The sequence below is a fragment of the Mobula birostris genome, chromosome 3, assembly GCF_030028105.1.
Source record: "Mobula birostris isolate sMobBir1 chromosome 3, sMobBir1.hap1, whole genome shotgun sequence".
NCBI lineage: Eukaryota > Metazoa > Chordata > Chondrichthyes > Myliobatiformes > Myliobatidae > Mobula > Mobula birostris.
The window spans coordinates 4,233,922-4,255,320 of NC_092372.1; the positions used below are offsets into that span (position 1 = coordinate 4,233,922).

Here is a 21,399-nt window from a genome sequence, read left to right on the forward strand (position 1 = left end):
TGATGTACCGGTTGGTAGGTAGATTAATTGGTGCTTGTAAGTTGTCCCATGACTCAGCTTCAGTTATATTGGGGGATTGCTAGGCGACGCAGCTCAAAGGGCTAGAAGGGCATAACTGGAGCTGTAGTTCAATCCAACAAATAAACAGACCTAAAATCAAGCCCTGTCAATTAGCATCCAATACATCTGGGGTGTATAGGGTGTGCGGGGAGGGATAACACCTCTGGTGAAGGGGCTTATTGGGTGCATCCTGGGTCATTTCATTCACCTTTGGGCCCCACTGGACACTCAGCTCTCACCCATGGCTCGAAGTCACTGAGTAGCTATTTGCATGTGATAGTAACCACACCCCAGTGAGGGTAGTTGGTGGGTTTTATACCCCAGTGAGATGGGGACATGCTTGTCCTCGCATGTGAAGTCAGCTCCGGCAGACGAGATGGATGAAATCCGCAGTGATGGCCAGGCCAGGTTTTGCATTGCTGCATGGAGAGCAAAGGGCATGACAAGGCACAATGCAGTCACGGCAATCCACTGCAAGCAAGCCCTCAGTTTGTGATGACTATTCGTAGCAAAACTTCCAACATCAAGAGAGTAGAAATGCCCCAGTGCAATGGCTTTTCCACTTTAAAAACCCACCCGCACAGCTTTCACTGTCATCACTGAATACGACAACCAACCAACACCCTGGTCCAAAACACTTCTTTTTGCTCATAAGCATCTTAACCTAACCATGCCTTGTTGCAAATTTGTCCTATACAGCATTCCAAAAGAGTTCTATTTTCTGAAAAGGAAGCTCGTCTTTGGATGCATAAAAAATTGTTTCTGTAGAGAGGCTGATGCATGTGACTTATTTCACACTTACAGGGTGGAACCAAGCTCAAGTAAACAAAACTTGCTTTCTCATTGCCTATTGGTAAACATCTCAAGTTTAAATGTCATTTAACTATACAGATGAATATGGTCAAACGAAACAGCATTCCTCAGGGACAAGATGCAGAACACAGTACCAACAATCAGAAACAACACCAGGCACATGCACTGCATATAATTACGATCCAGTAAACATCCAGTCATACAAAAGGAGAAAAATATTACAGCCCAAGTCCTTGAGAGACATGTTCAGTAGACAGATAGTGCAAGAGATGTTGTCAGCAAGAACAAGCCCACAGTAGTCAAATCCTCATGCACTTGTTTTGCTAAGCTGGCAGCGCACATGGTCACAGTGCCCTCTCCAAGTCCAACCAAAGGTGTAATTGATTGTCCTTTTATGTCTCTTTTTCTACAATTGCAAGATAGTGCTGGAATTATTAACTAAAGCAATTCAACAATACCTCTCTGGCAACAAAATGTAAAAATGCTGAAAATATTCACCGGGTCAGGGAGTATCTGTGGAGAGTGAAACAGGTTCACAATCTTTCAGCAGAACTGGAATAAGACCATCAGAAACAGGAGCAGAAGTAGGCCATTCGGCCCATTGGGTCTACTCCACCACTCAACCATGGGCTGATCCAATTCTTCCAGTCATCCCCACTCCCCTGTCTCTACCCATATCCTTTGATGCCCCGGCTAATCAAGAACCTATCTATCTCTGCCTTAAATGCACCCAATGACTTGGCCTCCACAGCTGCTCGTGGCAACAAATTCCATAGATTTACCACCCTCTGACTAAGGTAATTTCTTTATATCTCAGTTCTAAAAGGACTTCCTTCAATCCTAAAGTCGTGTCCTCTTGTCCTAGAATCCCCTACCATAGGAAATAACTTTGCTATATCTAATCTGTTCAGGCCTTTTAACATTTGGAATGTTTCTGTGGGATCCCCCCTCATTCTCCTGAACTCCAGGGAATACTTACACTTTATTGTCAACAAACAATTGATACTAGAACGTACAATCATCACAGCGATATTTGATTCTGCGCTTCCCGCTCCCTGGATTACAAATATTAAATATTAAAAATACTAAAAATTAGTAAATATAAAAATTTAAATTATAAATCATAAATAGAAAATAGAAAAATGGGAAGTAAGGTATTGCGAAAAAACCAAGAGGCAGGTCCGGATATTTGGTGGGTACGGCCCAGATCCAGGTCAGGATCCATTCAGCAGTCTTATCACAGTTGGAAAGAAGCTGCTCCCAAATCTGGCCGTACGAGCCTTCAAGCTCTTCTCCCAGAGGGGAGAGGGACGAAAAGTGTGTTGGCTGGGTGGGTCGTGTCCTTGATTATCCTGGCAGCACTGCTCCGACAGCGTGCGGTGTAAAGTGAGTCCAAGGACAGAAGATTGGTTTGTGTGATGTGCTGCACCGTGTTCACGATCTTCTGCAGCTTCTTCCGGTCTTGGACAGGACAACTTCCATACCAGGTTGTGATGCACCCTAGAAGACTGCTTTCTACGGTGCATCTACAAAAATTAGTGAGGGTTTTAGGAGACAGGCCAAATTTCTCTAGTTTTCTCAGGAAGTAAAGACGCTGGTGGGCCTCCTTGGCAGTGAACTCTGCTTGGTTGGACCAAGTCAGGTCATTTGTGATATTGACCCTGAGGAAATTAAAGCTTTTGACCTGTTCCACTTGCGCACCACCGATGAAAATTGGGTCATGCGGGCCGCTACACCTTCTGAAGTCAACAACCAATTCCTTCGTCTTGCTGACGTTGAGGGATAGGTTATTGTCTTCGCACCATGCCACCGGGTTCTTAATTTCCTCTCTGTACTCAAACTCATCATTACCCGAGATACAGCCTACTATTGTTGTGTCATCAGCAAACTTATATATTGAGTTTGATGGAAACTTGTCTACACAATCATGGGTGTACAGTGAGTACAGCAGGGGGCTGAGTACACAGCCTTGTGAGGCACCGGTGCTCAGAGTGATTGTAGAGGAGAGCTTGTCCCCTATTTTTACAGCCTGGGTCCTGTCTGTGAGGAAGTTGAAGATCCAGGTGCAGATCTGAGTACTTAGGCCCAAGTTCTGGAGCTTAGGAATCAGTTTATTTGGAATGATGGTATTAAAGGCAGAGCTGTCGTCAGTGAAAAGGAGTCTTACGTATACGTCTTTATTCTCCAGGTGTTCTAAGGAGGAATGTAGGGCCAGAGAGATGGCATCTGCCGTTGACCTGTTGCTCCGGTAGGCGAATTGCAAAGCGTCGAGGCTGACCGGTAGGCTGTGGTTGATGTGTGCCATAACCAATCTCTCGAAGCACTTCATAGTAATTGATGTCAGAGCCACAGGTCGATAGTCATTCAGGCATGCCACCTTGCTCTTCTTCGGCACTGGGATTATCGTTGCCTTCTTAAAACATGAGGGGATCTTAGACAGAAGCAAGGAGCAGCTGAAGATGTCAGCAAACACTCCAGCTAGCTCGCTTGCACAGGCCCGGAGAACCTGTCCTGGGACACCATCTGGGCCCGTCGCCTTCCTTGGATTTATCTTCAGGAAGGTCCTCCTAACGTCCTCCCCGGTGACGATGAATCTCGATGCCACCAGGTCCGGTTCATCCTAGAGGGAGCGGGACGCTCCTCTTCTGTTCGAATCTTGCGTAGAGTATGTTAAGTTCGTCAGGAAGAGAAACGCCACAGTTATTGATATTCCCAGCCTTTTCTTTGCGCCCAGCGATCTCATTTAGACCCTGCCATAGTCTACTGGCATCCCTCTGGTTAGCCTGGGCTTCCAACTTGCCTTGATATTGCCTCTTGGCACCCTTAATGGCTTTCCGGAGTTCACGCCTGGATTCCGTGTAGCGACTGGTATCCCCGGACCTAAAAGCCACAGCTCTAGCCTTTAAAAGGGACTTGACCTCATAATTCATCTAAGATTTCCGGTTAGGGAATACAGCCCAAGAGCTGCCAGACGTTCCTCATATGGTAACCCTTTCATTCCTGGAATCATTCTGGTGAATCTTCTCCGAACCTTCTCCAACGTCAGTATATCCTTTCTAAAATAAGGAGCCCAAAACTGCACAAAATACTCCAAGTGTGGTCTCATGAGTGCCTTATAGAGCCTAAATATCACATCTCTGCATTTTGAATTCTCTCCCCATCTAAATAGGCTGTCCATTTATTTCTTCCACCAAAGTGCATGACCATACACTTTCCAACATTGTATTTCATTTGCCATTTCTTTGCCCATTCCCCTAAACTATCTAATTCTCTTTGCAGGCTCTCTGTTTCCTCAACACTACCTGCTCCTCCACCTATCTTTGTATCATCTGCAAATTTAGCCACAAATCCATTAATCCCATAGTCCAAATCACTGACATACATCGTAAAAAGCAGCAGTCCCAACAACGACCCCTGTGGAACTCCACTGGTAACCTGCAGCTAGCCAGAATAAGATCCCTTTATTCTCACTCTCTTGTTATCTGCCGACCAGCCAATGCTCCACCTATGCTAGTAACTTCCCTGTAATTCCATGGGCTCTCATCTTGCTAAGCAGCCTCATGTGCGGCACCTTGTCAAAGGCCTTCTGAAAATCCACAAACACCACATCTACTGCATCTTCTTCGCCCACCCTGCTTGTAATTTCCTCAAAAAATTGCAGGTTAGTCAGACAGGATTTTCCTTTCAGGAAACCATGCTGGCTTTGTTCTATCTTGTCATGTGCCTCCAGGTATTCCGTAATCTCACCCCTAACAATCGATTTCAACAACTTCCCAACCACTGACGTCAGGCTAACAGGTCTATAATCTCCCTTCTGCTGCCTCCCACCCTTCTTAAATAGTGAAGTAATAGTTGCAATTTTCCAGTCATCTGGTACAATGCCAGAATCTATCGATTCTTGAAAGATCATTTGCAATCCCTCTGCAATCTCTCCAGCTACTTCCTTCAGAACCTGAGGGTGCATTCCATCAGGTCTAGGAGACTTATCCACCCTCAGACCATGAAGCTTCCTGAGCACCTTCTCAGTCATAATTTTCACTGCACATACTTTACTTCCCCGCCATTCTTGAATGTCCAATATGCTGCAGATGTCTTCACTGTAAAGACTAATGCAAAATACGCATTCAGTTCCTCTGCCATCTCTGCATCTCTCATTACAATACCTCCAGCGTCATTTTCTATTGGTCCTTTATCTACTCTCAACTCTCTTTTACCCTTTATATACTTAAAAAAGCTTTTAGTATCTTCTTTGATATTAGTCGCTAGCTCCCTTTCATAATTCATCTTTTCCTTCCTAATGACCTTCTTAGTTTCCTTCTGCAAGTTTTTAAAAGCTTTCCAATCCTCTATCTTCCCACTAGCTTCCTTGTAAGCCCTTTCTTTTGCTTTTACTTTGGCTCCGACTTCACTTGTCAGCCACAGTGGAATAGCCGGAAAACAAATAAGTTTTAAGTTACAAAGGAAGGAGGGGTTTGCAGTTGGGGAAGAACAAGACAAGGCTTTCCAAAGAAAGATATCAGAGAGATTATTAAAATGACAGAGGTGATGCTGCTTTAATAAAAACACCTGGAAGAAGTACAAGTAACTATAGGGCTGTAAGGAAGACTGGGATGATGCTATCACAACACATGACAGACTGCAATTCTGGCATTCATTGTAAGAAAGTTTGTACATTCCTTCTCGTGTACACATAGGTTCCCTCCGCATGTTCCGATCTCCTCCGCATGTTTCGATCTCCTCTCATACTCTGAAGACATTCTGGTTAGTAGGTTGTAAATTGTAATTTGTCCTGTGATTCAATGGGTTACTGAACAGCGTGGTTCGATGAGCCTGTTCTGCATGATAGTTCTAAATAAACAACAATAAATAAACTAAAATTGCTGAATTTGATGCCAAGTACTAAAGGTCAACATGTACCAGTCAGAAGCTGAGGTGTTCAGCTGAGTTTACAATGGGCTTCTGAGATCAGTGTAAGTGGACATGTAGAAAAAGGAGAATCAAGTGATAGGTAACAGGAAAGCTCAGGCTCGCACTTGCTACAGAAAGTAAATTTTCTACAGAACAGCTACCCAGTATTCATTTGAACATCAAATGTAGTATACTAAATTGTTGTTCACAGCAGTCAAACATTTCAGTTTCACCTGGAAGGAGTACTTGGGTCCCTGCGTGATGACAAGAGGAGAAACAAAAGGCAGGTGTGGCATGTCCTGCAGTTGCACGAGAAGGAGCAACATGGTCTGTGGATTTTGCTAGTGACCCCTATCTGGATTTAGCTTACATTGCCCTCCTATTTCCTTGGAAAAGTGCATGTCAACAGGAAAGATATGACATCATGTTGAAATCATAAAGGTCCTTTGTTACATAAAACTGCCGATCGCATGAATGGACTACAATAATACACAACTGTGTAGTAGTTTCTAATTGTTATCGATGGAGGAATTCATCCAGTGTGCCTGTACACTGCCGTGTTCTTTTGATTGTAAATGAACAAAAGCAATGCAGATACAGTGTAGAAAATGAACTGTCTTTATACAATGCTATCAATGATTACATCCCCTAAACCTTCATTTTCATTTTAGATGATGCAGCATCGCTGAGAATCCACCCTGGGCCCAACATATCAATGCAGCTACAAAGAAAGCACGATAGTGGCCATATTTCATTCGTAATTTGAGGAGATTTGTGACGTCACCAAAGACGCTTGCAAATTTTGACAGATGTACCATGGAGAGCGTTCTATCTGGCTGCAGTACTGTCTGGTATGGGTGGGGGGGGGGGGTGCTACTGCACAGGATTGAAAGAAACTGCAGAAAGTTGTGAACTCAGTCATCTCCATCATGGGCACTAGCCTCCATAGCATCCAGGACATCTTTAAGGTGCAGTGCCTCAGAAAGATGGCACCCATAATTAAGGACCCCATCACCCAGGACGTGCCCTCTTCTCATCGCTACCATCAGGAAGGAGGTACAGAAGCCAGAAGACACACACTCAATGTTTCAGGAACAGCTTCTTCCCCTCTGCCGTCTGATTTCTGAGTGGACACCGAACTTATGAACACTATCTCACTACTTATTTAACACTGATTCCCAAAGGTGGTGATGATGTATCCCAAGGGGGCACTAGGGGAAAAAAGTCATCAAGGGCGTTCAAGATTCTTTGGGGGTGGAGGGGATGCGATAAGCAGCATCAAAACTAGACCTGAACAACTATCAGTAGAGTAGACACTTCCTAAAAAAAAAAAGAGAAGGCAGCACTGGAACACCAGAAGCAAACCTGCCGAACCTGAGGATTCTTCTTGAGGTATTCAGAATGACCTTGGCTCCATATGTGCAGTCAAGAACTATCTTTGGCAATTATGAGATCTTATTTGATTGGTCAATCGCGTGAACTGTAATAGCATAAAGGTAGCCTGCTGAACACTAGCTCTATCCCGACCAACATTCAGATTCCAATCTGAATCCTTGTCAACGTAATTTTCTCTTGTTGTGATTGTCTTCATCTTGCCAACGTTGTTCCTTGCTGCTGCTACCATCATTCCATCTGATAGGTATTCCCAGTTTGTGTTAATTTTTTATTTTAACTTAGTCCCATTAATGCTGGATAAATACGTAGGGCATGATCTCTAGGAGTCTGAAGTTGGTGAAGCCTTGAATTCTAATCCTGCTAAGAAACAGAAGCTATAGAAAGTGCATCAATATAATGTTACATACCTGGAATATGGTTTTACTCTGTTCCCGTCAGATCAACGACACCCCAAGTGTCTTATTTGTCATACTGTACTGTCTAGTGAAGCCATGAAACCATCAAGATTGCAGGAAAGCTTCCGTAAAAGATGAACGAAGCATTTGAAAAACGTTGCACACTCGAGTCATTTGGTTGAATTTTTGCTTTAAATCGACGAGAGCTTAGGAAACAAGATTGAACTTCTACATGGAGATGCGGCATACCTCACTGATCTATATGACAAAATGACCATTCCAAATATGAAACTGCAGGGTGAAAATTTCAATTTAATCCAGGCAAAAAGTGCAGTGTTCATTTTTAATCAGAAAATTGGAAATATAAAAGCAAAACATTGGGAAAAGAATGTTCTTGGTTTCCCTGAATAAACCATTAGATGTGGGACAGAATTAGGCTATTTGGCCCATCGAGTCTGCTCCGTCATTCAATCATGGCTGACCATTTTTATCCCCCTCCTCAGCCCCACTTCCCACACTTTTTCCTGAACCGTTAATGCCATATCCAATCAAGAACCAATCAAGCTCTGACCTCCGCAGTAAATCCCACAAATACACCACCCTATGGCTAAAGAAATTTCTCCGCATCTCTATTTTAATTGGACGCCCCCTATATTGAGGCTGTGCCCTCTTGTCCTAGACTCCTCCACCACGGGAGACATCCTTTCCACATCTCCCATGTCTAGGCCTTTCAACATTTGAAAGATTTCAATGAGATCCCCCCTCAGCCTTCTAAATTCCAACGACTATAGACCCAGAGCCATCAAGTGTTCCTCATCTAACCCTTTCATTTCTGGAATCATCCTTGTGAAACTCCTCTGAATGCCAGCACATCTTTTCACAGATGAGGAACTCAAAACTATTCACAATTCTCAAGGTGAGGCCTCACCAGTACCTTATAAAGCCTCAGCATCACATCCTTGCTCTTGTATTCTGGACCTCTTGAAATGAATGCTAACATTGCATTTGCCTTCCTCACCACTGACTCAACCTGCAAGCTAACCTTCAGGGTGTTCTGCACAAGAACTCCCAAGTCCCTTTGCATCTCAGGTTTTTGGATTTTCTCCCCATTTAGAAAATAGTTCGCACATTTACTTCTGCTACCAAAGTGCATGACCATGCATTTTCCAACATTGTATTTCATTTGCCACTTTCTTGCCCATTCTCCCGATCTGTCAATGTCCTTCTGCATCCTACCTGTTTGCTCAACACTACCTGCCCCTCCACCAATCTTCATATCATCTGCAAACTTAGCAACAAAGCCAACTATTCCATCATCTAAATTATTGATCTATGGCATAAAGTAAGCAGCCCCAATACCGACATTGCAGAACACCACTAGTTACTAATCAGAAAAGGATCCTTATATTCTCACTTGCTGCCTCCTACCAATCAGCTAATGTTCCAACCATGCCAGTAACTTTCTTGGAATACCATGGTAAGCAGCCTCATGTATGGCACTTTGTCAAGAGCCTTCTGAAAATCCAAATATACAACATCCCTGCATCCCGTTTATCTATCTTACTCATAATCTCCTCAAAGAATTCCATCAGGTTTGTCAGGCAAAATTTTCCCTTAAGGAAACTGACTTTGCCCTATCTTATCCTGTGTCACCACGTACTCCATAATCTTATCCTCAACAATTGACTCCAACATCTTCCCAAATACTAAGGTCAGGCTAACTGGTATATAATTTCCTCTCTGCTGCCTTCCTCCTTTCTTAGAATGGAGTGACATTTGCAGTTTTCCAGTCCTCTGGCACCATCCCAGAGTCTAATGATTTTTGAAAGATCATTACAAATGCTGCCACAATCTCTATCGCTACGTCTTCTGAACTCAAGGGTGCAGTTGATCTGGTTCGGGTGACAGATGTAACCTTAGGGCTTTCAGCTTTTTGAGCATCTTCTCCCTTGTAATAGTAACTGCACTCACTTCTGTTTCCTCACACCTTTCAACATCTGGCACACTGCTAGTGTCTTCCACAGTGAAGACTGAAGCAAAATATTGTACGGGGTCTTTCTTTTGTTACATTTAAAATGGTGATTTTGTTATGTTAATCTGTGGAATGTGGCTTTGTTGTGTTTAACGCTGCAGAGAGTTTGTGCTAACAGTTTGTTTTACTTTAAATGAGATAACCAGGTTCTATTAGCCAATGGGTGGTTATGTATCGTTTTGTTTTCGGATGCCATGCTGTATGATATGACTGTGGACTGGGTTTTGGCGGGGAGTCGGGAGGAGAGACAAGGAGGATGGCGGATGTGCGGAGAGGCTCCGGTCGATCACTCCGGGTGGTCCTGAGCCGTGGGTCGACGGAATTCGGGTGGTCGTCTGACGTCGAACTGAGCTCCAGCGGTAGCGCGCAAAGAACTTGGACTTTGATAAGTCTTGGCGCCTTTCTTTTCCCCATTACTTTCCCCTCTCTATCAAATGTATATTAATGTCATAGAATTAGTAATATCTATAAAGTGTATGCGTTAAAATTTACTGGGTGTGCTGGCTGATGATTGATGTTTGTGATTGATTCGGACGACGACTGACCCTGAGGGGAGTGTTGAAGCAGGTGCTGGGCTGGATTTCCCCTAGACATATACGAGCCAATATAACGGAACGTTACAATATCATTTAGTTCATCTGTCATCTCCTTGCCCTGTAGCCTTATCCTATACCTACTTTCATCTCTTTTTTTTTACATACTTGAAAAAGCTTTGACTATTCACTTTAATATTGTTTGCTCGCTTGCCTTCGTATTTCATCTTTTCCCTCCTAATGATTCTTTTAGTTGCTCTCTGTATGATTTTAAAAGCTTCCCAATCCTCTATCTTCCTGCTAATTTTTGCTTTATTGTATGCCCTCTCTTTTGATTTTACATTAGCTTTGACTTCCCTTGTAGAAAGTCATGGAGGGATGGTCTACTGAGATAGTGTGGGTGGAAATCAGAAACAGGAAAGAGGCAATAACTCTACTGGGCTACTGGGTGTTTGTTTTTAAATAGACCACCCCCCCCCCCCATAGTAACAGGGATATTGAGGAGCAGTCAGGGAGGCAGATTCTGGAACAGAGCAATAATAATCAGCTTGTTGTGTTGGGAGATTTTAACTTTCCTGATATTGATCGGCATCTCCTGAGCACAAGGGGTTTAGCTGGGATGGAGTTTGTTAGGTGTGCTCAGGAAGAGTTCCTGACACAATATGTAGATATGCCGACAGAGGAGAGACTGTACTTGATCTGGTATTGGGAAATGAACCTGGTCAGGTGCCAGATCTCTCAGTGGAAGAGTATTTTGGAGGTCATGACCACAACTTTATCTCCTTCACCTTGGCGCTGGAGAGTGACAGGAGCAGACAATTTGGGAAAACATTTAATTGAGGTAGGGGGAAATGTGATGAGATTAGGCAGGAACTTGGGAGCATAAATTAGGAGCAAATGTTCTCAGGAAAATGCACAGCAGAAATGTGGCAAATGTTCAGGGAACATTTGCATGGAGTTTTGCATGGGTATGTTCCACTGAGGCAGGGAAAGGATGGTTGGGTTAAAGAACCATGGTGTACAAAGTATGAAGAAAATTTAGTTAAGAAGAAAAGTTTACGAAAGGTTCAAGAAACTAGGTACTGTTAGAGCTCGAGAAAATTACAAGGTTGCCAGGAAGGAGTTTAAGAATGGAATTAGTAGACCCAAAAGGGACCATGCAAAGGCCTTGGTGAGCAGGATTAAGGAAAACCCCAAGGCATTCTACAAATATCTGAAGAGCAAGAGGATGAACCGTGTGAGAATATGACCAATCAGGTGTGATTGTGGAAATGTGGGCATGGAGTCGGAGGTGGTAGCAGAGGTACTTAATGAATGTTTTGCTTCAGTGTTCACCAGGGAAAAAGACCTTGGCAATTGTGGGGATGACTTACAGCAGACTGAAACACTTGAGCATATACACGTTAAGAAAGAGGATGTGCAGAAGCTTTTGAAAACCACTGTTAGATATGTCACTGGGACCGGATGAGATATACCTCAGGCTACTTGTGGGCACGTGGCCAAGTGGTTAAGGCATTTGACTAGCGACCTGAAGGTCGTGAGTTCGAGCTCCAGCCGAGGCAGTGTGTTGTGCCCTTGAGCAAGGCACTTAACCACACAGCGCTCTGCAACGACACTGGTGCCAAGCTGCATCAGCCCTTGCCCTTCCCTTGAACAACATCGGTGTCGTGAAGAGGGGAGACTTGTAGCATGGGCAACTGCCGGTCTTCCATACAACCTTGCCCAGGCCTGAGTCCTGGAGAGCGAAGACTTTCCAGGCGCAGATCCATGGTCTCGCAAGACTAACGGATGCCTTAAACTTAAACTGTGGGAAGCGAGGGAGGAGATTGCAGAGCTTCTTGCAATGATGATTGCATCATCAATAGGGATGGGAGAAGTGCCGGAGGATTGGAGGGTTGCAAATGTTGTTCCCTTGTTCAGGAAAGGGAGTAGAGATAACCCAGGAAATTATAGACCAGTGAGCCTGACTATAGTGGTGGGCAAGTTGTTGGAGAAGACTCTGAGAGGCGGGATTTAGGAGCATTTGGAGAGAAATAATCTGATTAGGAATAATCAGCATGGCTTTGTCAACGGCAGGTCGTGTTTTACAAGCCAGATTGAGTTCTTTGAGGACATAACAAAACCCACTGATGAAGGTAGAGCAATGGGGGAGGGGGGGGATGTAGTGTATATAGATTTCAGTAAGGCATATGATAAGGTTCCCCATGCAAGGCTCCTTCAGGAAGTAAGGAGATATAGGGGCCAAGGAGACCTTGCTTTGAGGATCCAGAATTGCTTCATCCACAGAAGGCAAAGGTTGGTTGTAGATGGTTTGCATTCTACAAGGAGGTCGGTGACCATTGGTGTTCCGCAGGGATCTGTTCAGGGACCCCCTCCTCTTTGTGATTTTTATAATTGACCTGGACGAAGAAGTAGAAGGGTGGGTTAGTAAGTTTGCTGATGACACAAAGGTTGGGGGTGTTGTCGATAGTCTAGAGGGTTGCCAGAGGTTACAGCGGGACATCAATAATATGCAGAACCAGGCTGAGAAGTAGCAGATGGACTTCAGCCCAGATAAGTGTGAAACGGTTCATTCTGGTAGGTCAAATTTGAGGACAGAATATAATACAAATGGTTAGACTATTGGAAGTATGGAGGGTCTGAGGGATCCTGGAGTCTGTGTCCACAGGACATTCAGAGTTGCAGCGCAGGTTGACAGTGTTGTTAAGAAAGCATATGGTGTGTTGGCATTCACCAACCGTGGGACTGAGTTCAATAGCCGTGAGGTAATGTTACAGCCATACAAGACCTTGGGTAGACCCCCTTGGAGTACTGTGTTCAGTTCTGGTCAGCTCATTGCAGGAAGGATGTGGATACTATAGAAAGAGCGCAGTGGAGGTTTACAAGGATATTGCCAGATTGGGGAGCATGCCTTATGAGAATAGGTTGAGTGAACTTGGCCTTTTTTCCTTGGGAGTGACGGAGGATAAGCGGTGATCTGATAGAGGTGTATAAAATGATAAGAAGCATTGACCGTATGGATAGTCAGAGGCTTTTTCCCAGGGTTGAAATGGCTAACATGAGGGGACATAGTTTTAAGGTGCTTGGAAGTAGGTTCAGGGAGGATGTCAGAGGCAAGTTTTTCCACACAGAGTGGTGGGTGCGTGGATTGCACTGCCAGTGAAGGTGGTAGAGGCGGATACAATAGGGTCTTTTAAGAGACTCCTATATAGGAACAGGGAGTTTAGAAAAATAGTGGGCATTCCAGTAAGGAATTCTAGGCAGCTTCTAAAGTAGGTTGCATGGTCAGCACAACATTGTGGTCCAAAGGGCCTGTAATGTGCTGTAGATTTCTATGTTTTACTGAGCCCCCTATCACTACTGCACCCCTCTTCTCCTTCTTTCCCTCTGCACCACGGACCCATGCTCAGTGCCAGTAACCCGGTCTCTGTGGCACTCCCCTGGGAGGGCATCCCTCACAACAGTATCCAAAATGGTATATTTATTATTGAGGGAAATGGCCACAACCGTGCTCTGCGCTGACAATTCACCTTTCCATTTCTCCTGACGGTCACCCAGCTGCTCGCCTCCTGCAACTTCGGGGTGACTACTTCCCTGTAACTCTGATCAATTACCACCTCACTCTCCCGTACAAGCCGAAGGTCATCCAGCTGCTCCTCCAGTTCCCTAACAGGGTCTTCAAGGAGCTGCAGCTGAATGCACTTCATGCAGCTGTAATTCTCAGGAAGATTCCGGGTCTCCCAGGACTCTAACATCCAGCATGAAGAACACACAACGGCCATTTACTACACCAGGTACAGCAAGAGAAAAAAAAGCCTAACAGAAACTTACCCAAAGCCAACACCTGAGCCATAGCCTGACACTCCTACTCTCACCACTCGCCTACTCCCAACAATGACCGTCCCACTAATCCCTTCTGTACTTTTACTTAACTCACTGTGCTCTGCACCCACCGGAATGAGCCCAAACACCCACGAAGCTCTCCCTTTAAACAAGCTTCGCCGACCTGTGAGAAACCTCCTCGCTGTGCTCTGCTTCTGCCACTGATTGGAGCGCCAGAATGAATCTGAATGCTCGTGAAGCTCTCCTTTTTAACAAGCGTCGTCCACTTGTGAGAAACCTCGTCACTGTACTCTGCTACCACCGCTGATTGGGCTATCAGAATGAGCCCAAACACCCACGAAGCTTTCCTTTTAAACAAGTGTCACCAACCTGTGAGAAACCTCCTCATTGTGCTCTGCTACCACCGCTGACTGGGCCACCGTAATGAGCCTGAACGCTCGCAAAGCTTTCCTTTTAAACAAGCGTCACCAACCACAGCACTCTCTTTCACAGATGATTATCTGCAAGAGTACTGCTACACCCACAGTCACTGAGGGATTTTTAGAATCGATTCAAGGATTTGAACAATCTGGAAATTCCATACTGAGTAATTAACCCATTGCTTTGCAAGGTGGAAAAGTGGGAAGAGAGCCTGTAAGAAGAAATTATTGAAATTCAAAATGATGAAGAAGCAAAAATACCAGCTTTCTTGGTACATGGCTACACTTTCATACAAAATTTCCTGGTCATTGGAGAAGAGCCAAACTGTTCTTCATTGCACTTCCACCCTCCTACCTTGTTGAAGGAGCCTTCAGTGCAGCGAACCACATACTCACAAGAAACAGAAACCGCTGGGACATTGTAACACTCACAACACGCTGGAGGAACTCAGCAGGTCAGGCAGCATCCGTGGAAAAGATCGGTCAACGTTTCGGGCCGGAATCCTTCGTCAGGACTGTAGGGGGAAGGGGCAGAGGCCCTATAAAGAAGGTGGGGGGAGGGTGGGAAGGAGAAGACTGGTAGGTTCCAGGTGAAAAACCAGTAAGGGGAAAGATAAAGGGGTGGGGGAGGGGAAGCAGGGAGGGGATAGGCAGGAAAGGTGAAGAAGGAATAGGGGAAAACACAGTGGGTAGTAGAAGGAGGTGGAACCATGAGGAAGGTGATAGGCAGCTGGGGGAGGGGGCAGAGTGAAATAGGGATGGGGAAGGGCGGGGAGGGAATTACCAGAAGTTGGAGAATTCTACGTTCAAATCATTTTAATTCCACATCCCATTCCCATTCTGACATGTCTATCCACGGCCTCCTCTACTGCAGAGATGAAGCCACACTCAGGTTGGAGGAACAACACCTTATATTCCGTCTGGGTAGCCTCCAACCTGATGGCATGAACATCGACTTCTCTAACTTCCGCTAATGCCCCACCTCCCCCTCCTACCCCATCCGTTATTTATTTTTACACACACGCTCTTTCTCTCACTCTCCTTTTTCTCCCTCTGTCCCTCTCACTATACCCCTTGCCCATCCTCTGGGTCCCCGCCCCCCTTGTCTTTCTCCCCGGACCTCCTGTCCCATGATCCTCTCATATCCCCTTTGCCAATCACCTGTCCAGCTCTTGGCTCCATCCCTCCCCCTCCTGTCTTCTCCTATCATTTTGGATCTCCCCCTCCCCCTCTCAAATCTCTTACTAACTCTTCCTTCAGTTAGTCCTGACGAAAGGTCTCGGCCTGAAACGTCGACTGTACCGCTTCCTAGAGATGCTGCCTTGCCTGCTGTGTTCACCAGCAACTTTGATGTGTGTTGTTCAAACCAAGGGGCTGGAGACTACCCAGTCGATATATGAGGTGTTGCTCCTCCAACCTGAGTTTAGCCTGATCATGGCAGTAGAGGAGACCATGTATGGACATATCCAAAGGGGAATGGGAAGCAGAGTTGAAGTGGGTAGCAACCGGGAGATCCTGTCTGTTCGGGCGGACAGAGCGGAGGTGCTCGACGAAGCCGTCCTCCAATCTGCGTTGGGTTTCACTGATGTAGAGGAGGCCGCACCAGGAGCACCGGATGCAATAGTTGACCCCAACAGACTCACAAGTGAAGTGTTGCCTCACCTGGAAGGACTGTTTGGGGCCCTGAATGGTGACAAGAAAGGAGGTGTAGGGACAGGTGTAGCACTTAGGCTTACAGGGATAAGTGCCGGGTGGGAGATCTGTGGGGAGGGACGTGTGGATCAGGAAGTCGCGGAGGGAACGATCCTGGCGGAAAACGGAGAGGGAAAGATGTGCTTAGTGGTGGGGTCCTGTTGAAGGTGGCAGAGGTTGTGAAGGATAATGTGCTGGATCCGGAAGCTGGTGGGGTGGTAGGTGAGGACAGGGGAACTCTGTCCTTCTTGTGGTGGCGGGAGGATGGGGTGAGAGCCAAAGTGCGGGAAATGGAGGAGATGTGGGTAAGGGCATCATTGATGACAGCAGAAGGGAAACCACGATCCTTAAAGAAAAGGGCATTTGAGATGTCCTGAAACGGAAAGCCTCATCCTGGGAGCAGAAGCAGCAGAGACGGAGGAACTGGGAATACGGAATGGTATTTTTAAATGTGGCAGGGTGGGAAGAGGTACAGTCGAGGTAGTTATGAGAGTCAGCAGGCTTGTAGAAGATGTCAATGGACAGTCTGTCTCCAGAGATGAAGACCGAGAGATCAAGAAAGGGGAGAGAAGTGTCCCACATTGGGATTTCAGGCTTTTGCTGTCACAACTTGAACTAGACATTCCAACTCTTGCTTAAAACAACCATCAAGCTCAATGATCACTTTGATATCAAAGCTGCTGTACAGCGCAGAGGTACTGTGTAAGCTGGGTTTAAAGAGAAATAAAAATTTAAAATAACCATTTTTCTCATGTTAGCATATGGTAAGACATGGTTTTACACTATGGGGGGGTAGCAGAAGGTATATTGTGCCTAAGAGGGGCACTGGTATGTATGAAGGTGCTTTTGGGGGGCGTTGCCAATTATGACGTGCTTGGGGGGGGGGGGGGCGCGTTGGGCTAAAAAAGGTTGGGAAACTGATTTAACATATATATTCACAGATATTTTTATTATTATGTATTGCATTGTATTGAGGAATTGAGGATATAAAAGAATAATTTTGAACCTTTGTAACCTCTGGCTAAAAGAATAACTGGCACTGAATAGGAATTTTTGAACTGAAGTAAACTCTGTCTTCAGCAGTTAGCTAAAAAAACCGGTTTATACTGGTTCTCCCTTGGTGTACAGAGAGACAATGGGAGTTTGATAACATTGTACCCTCGTTTGAGTAGGGGGGAGGAGGACTCACCGATAAGGACAGGAATGAATATCCGTCTGTAATTAAGTCAGGGCCAAGCAAAGGGGATAACTGATAAGGACTGGACAGCACATCCATCTGTCATTAAGCCTTGATTTAGCCTTGATTTAGCGGACTCTCTTGTCTAAGTAATTAAGTTTTGCACCAACAGACTTGGTGGGCGTACCAGTTCTAACAACATCTTGCAATGGTAACCTGACTAAGTGGGCCCACTCGTTGGATGGTGGCAGTACTTACGTGCCTTCCCTTCGACAACTGGGTCTCAAACTCCTGCAAGGGGGTGTGCAATAAACTATTCTAACTATAAGAAGCTGGTCTCCCGAGTTTTATTCAGATTCTACTTTAACAGTATGCTGCCTCAAAAACAACAAATTTCATAGAAACATAGAAAATAGGTGGAGTAGGCCATTTGGCCCTTCGAGCCTGCACCGCCATTTATTATGATCATGGCTGATCATCCAACTCAGAACCCTGCACCATCCTTCCCTCCATACCCCCTGATCCCCGTAGCCACAAGGGCCATATCTAACTCCCTCTTAAATATAGCCAATGAACTGGCCTCAACTGCTTCCTGTGGCAGAGAATTCCACAGATTCACCACTCTGAGTGAAGAAGTTTTTCCTAATCTCGGTCCTAAAAGGCTTCCCCTTTATCCTCAAACTGTGACCCCTTGTTCTGGACTTCCCCAACATTGGGAACAATCTTCCTGCATCTAGCCTGTCCAATCCCTTTAGGATTTTATACGTTTCAATCAGATCCCCCCTCAATCTTCTAAATTCCAACGAGTACAAGCCCAGTTCATCCAGTCTTTCTTCATATGAAAGTCCTGCCATCCCAGGAATCAATCTGGTGAACCTTCTTTGTACTCCCTCTATGGCAAGGATGTCTTTCCTCAGATTAGGGGACCAAAACTGCACACAATACTCCAGGTATGGTCTCACCAAGGCCTTGTACAACTGCAATAGTACCTCCCTGCTCCTGTACTCGAATCCTCTCGCTATAAATGCCAGCATACCACATATGCTGATGATATTAAACCCAGTTCTGATTCTGATCGTCAATACCTTCAAATTCTTCAAAAGTTCCTAACTTATAGTAGTGAAATCATTTCATTTTCACTCTCAGATGTTTCTGGCATCTTTAAACCTGAATGTTGGAAACCACAGTGAGCAAAGCAGTTCTGAATTGTCTTACTACTTGTTTCTTTCAACAATCAGTGACAAAAATCACTGCTTTTTGAACACAAACATACAAAAGTGATGCTATATAAAAACTTAGTTTCAAGCACTGTGTAGATCCTAATGACCACACGTGCACGTGACTGATGCTGGTTAGAAACTTCCGGCACAGGCTCCTGTCCCAATTGAGCAGCAATGTCTTAAGTATTCAGCTGCCAGATTAACTGATGACCCAATCCATTGTAATCTAGGTAGCAGCCTTTGTGAAGAGGATACAGAAGATGGAACTGTAAGGAGATCGCCAAGGTTGTTAGTTCCTAAATGAAGTGCTGTCTGTGGAGGAAGATGGAATTGATCAAGAGAGCTGAAGAAAACATTCGTTCACCCTAAAGTTTAAACGAGGAAAGTGCACCTCATTTAGTCAAAGTCTAAGCAAATTTATTATCAAATTAATACATATCACCATATACTTCCTTGAGATTAATTTTCTTTCAGGCATTTATAGGAAAATAAAATACAATAAAATCTACAAAAAACTGTACATAAATAAAGACTAGCAAACAACCAACCTGCTAATTTAAAAAAATACTGAGAACATGAGTTGTAGAGTCCTTGAAAGGTTATAGAATCAGTTCAGAGTAGTGATGATTGAAGCTTTTCATGCCAGTTCAGGAGCTTGGTGGTTGCAACTTGCAAGGTAATAACTGTTCCTGACGTGTGAACCTAGGGAATTTAGGTCTGAAAATCAAAAAAGTAGACTGTAGGATAGTAGGATGTGGATGCTATGGAGAGAGTGCAGAGGAGATTTGAAAGGATGTTGCCTGGATTGGGGAGCATGACTTACGAGAATAGGTTGAGTGAACTTGGCCTTTTTTCCTTGGAGCGACAGAGGATGAGAGGTGACCTGATAGAGGTGTATAAGATGATGACAGGCATTGATCTTGTGGATAGCCAGCGGCTTTTCCCCAGGGCTGAAATGGCTAACACAAGGGGGCATCGTTTTAAGGTGCTTGGAAGCAGGTACAAGAGGGATGTCAGAGGCAAGTTTTTCCACAGAGAGTGATGGGTGCATGGAAGGCACTGCCAGCGAAGGTGGTAGAGGCGTATACAATAAGGTCTTTTAATAGATTCTTAGATAGGTACATGGAGCTTAGAAAAATAGAGGGGTATAAGGTAGGGTAATGCTAGGCAGCTTCTAGAGTAGGTTACGTGGTCAGCACAAAACTGTGGGCCGAAAGGGCCTGTAATGTGCTGTTGATTTTTTATGTTTCTAAGTCTGCAAACAAAAGTCCAGAGTGAAGTAACAGAGAGGTAAAGTTAGACACCTTCAGTGTTGATGAACAACCTTTGGTCCTAATAAGGTTCAAGGGCATCATGGGAATGAGAACCAGTAAAGAGCCAAGGATAAAATTTAATAAAAAACAATGGTGTGGGGCCAAGAAATGAAGGACATTTTTAAGTATAAATGGATTATTAAGTGTGGTAAATCTGTTTCTATACCATAAAAATTATTTCCATTTGAGCAATGACAAAAACTTAGTGTATCATCATGAAGGATCCCACCCACCCCACTCATGGACTGTTTGCCCCACTCCCTTCAGGAAGGAGGTTACGTAACATCCACACCAGGACCACCAGATTTCATAAACAGTTACTTTCCGCAAACAGTACAGCTGATCAACATCTCCACACAGTAACCAACACCCACACTACTTTATCATTTCCTGTTAAGAGTCACCATAAGTCCAGACACTCCTGTGCTTAATGTCACTTTATGGACATACAATCAATGTATAATAGCTATCTTATGTATTTATATTTATTATTTTTTTCATTACTATTGTGTTCCTTATCTTACTGCATTTTATTTTTGTGCTTCATCAGATCTAAAGTAACAATTATTTCTTTCTCTTTTACATTTGTGTGCAGGAAATGACATTAAACAATCTTGAATTTTAAACTCCTCACCAATTGTTAAAAACATTTACTTGCAAACCAATTTAAAAGCTTAATGATGCAAATGCTTGTAGGTATCAAATCCACAGTGGTGAAAATGCACCTTTAATCGTCATCATGCAAACATCACTTTGTGGCAAGTCAAGTAACTGCATGCTCCTGGATCTACTTAGCATAGTAAGTTAGGCTCCATCATAAAACACCTCTCCAATCCAACATAAATTCAGAACAATTTGCTCCTGCTTATTGCAGTGAGCAGATTCCTAACCAATACTTCTCATTAGCCAACAATACAAATACTGTGGGTTCCGGTTAATAGGGACACGTCGGGATGAATATATTTTGGCCAATTAAGGGACGGCCACAGTTATTTTCACTTATTTAGTGATAAAGTACTGAGTCCGCCACCCAGCAATCCCCCAATTTTATCCTATCCCAATCATGAAATGACTTACCTGGGTCACCTGTACTGTAAAGCACTGTAGTAACTGCTATGCCGCCATGTTGCCTTCTTGGACTGCACGGGTTCCCTCCCGGCCCAAGACGGACCAATTGGCAGATGAATTGGTCACTGTAAATTGTTCCGTGATTAGGCTTGGTTAAATTGGGGATTACTGGGCAGCATGACTTGAAGGGCCTGAAAGACTTATTGTGCGCTGTATCTTAATAAAATATTCTTAGGTACTTTTAAATTTCCTGCTATTCTTGTCTTTCAAGGAAAAAAATGCCCTTGTGGCCATATTTATGTCACACAATGCTCTTTCAAATATTTTTCAATGGAAAAAAAGTTAACTTGATCTATTTGGCTTCAAAATAACATTTGAGATATGACATTTGAAACACTAGAAATGGGGCAGAAATCCTTTCAGCCTTCAACTTTAAGGCAATTGTGCATTCTAATCTGTTTTGTTTAAAACAAGTTTTGAATGTAAAACATTTCTAGAGCTAGATTTTTTTTAAATAACAGGCTAACAGAT

General features: G+C 44.3%; 1 protein-coding gene across 5 annotated transcripts in view; it reads right to left on the reverse strand.

Annotated features, from left to right (window-relative positions):
• Window positions 1-21,399, reverse strand: part of pias2 (protein inhibitor of activated STAT, 2) — a 109,923-nt gene that overhangs the window by 87,651 nt on the left and 873 nt on the right. Inside the window, exon 1 of one of the 5 annotated variants that reach the window (XM_072252162.1) lies at window positions 19,036-19,055. The exons of the other annotated variants lie outside the window; for them this stretch is intronic. The gene's annotated coding sequence lies outside the window, so the exon portion shown is untranslated. Of the gene's footprint in view, window positions 1-19,035; window positions 19,056-21,399 lie in introns of those variants that run through there. 5 annotated transcript variants of the gene reach the window in all.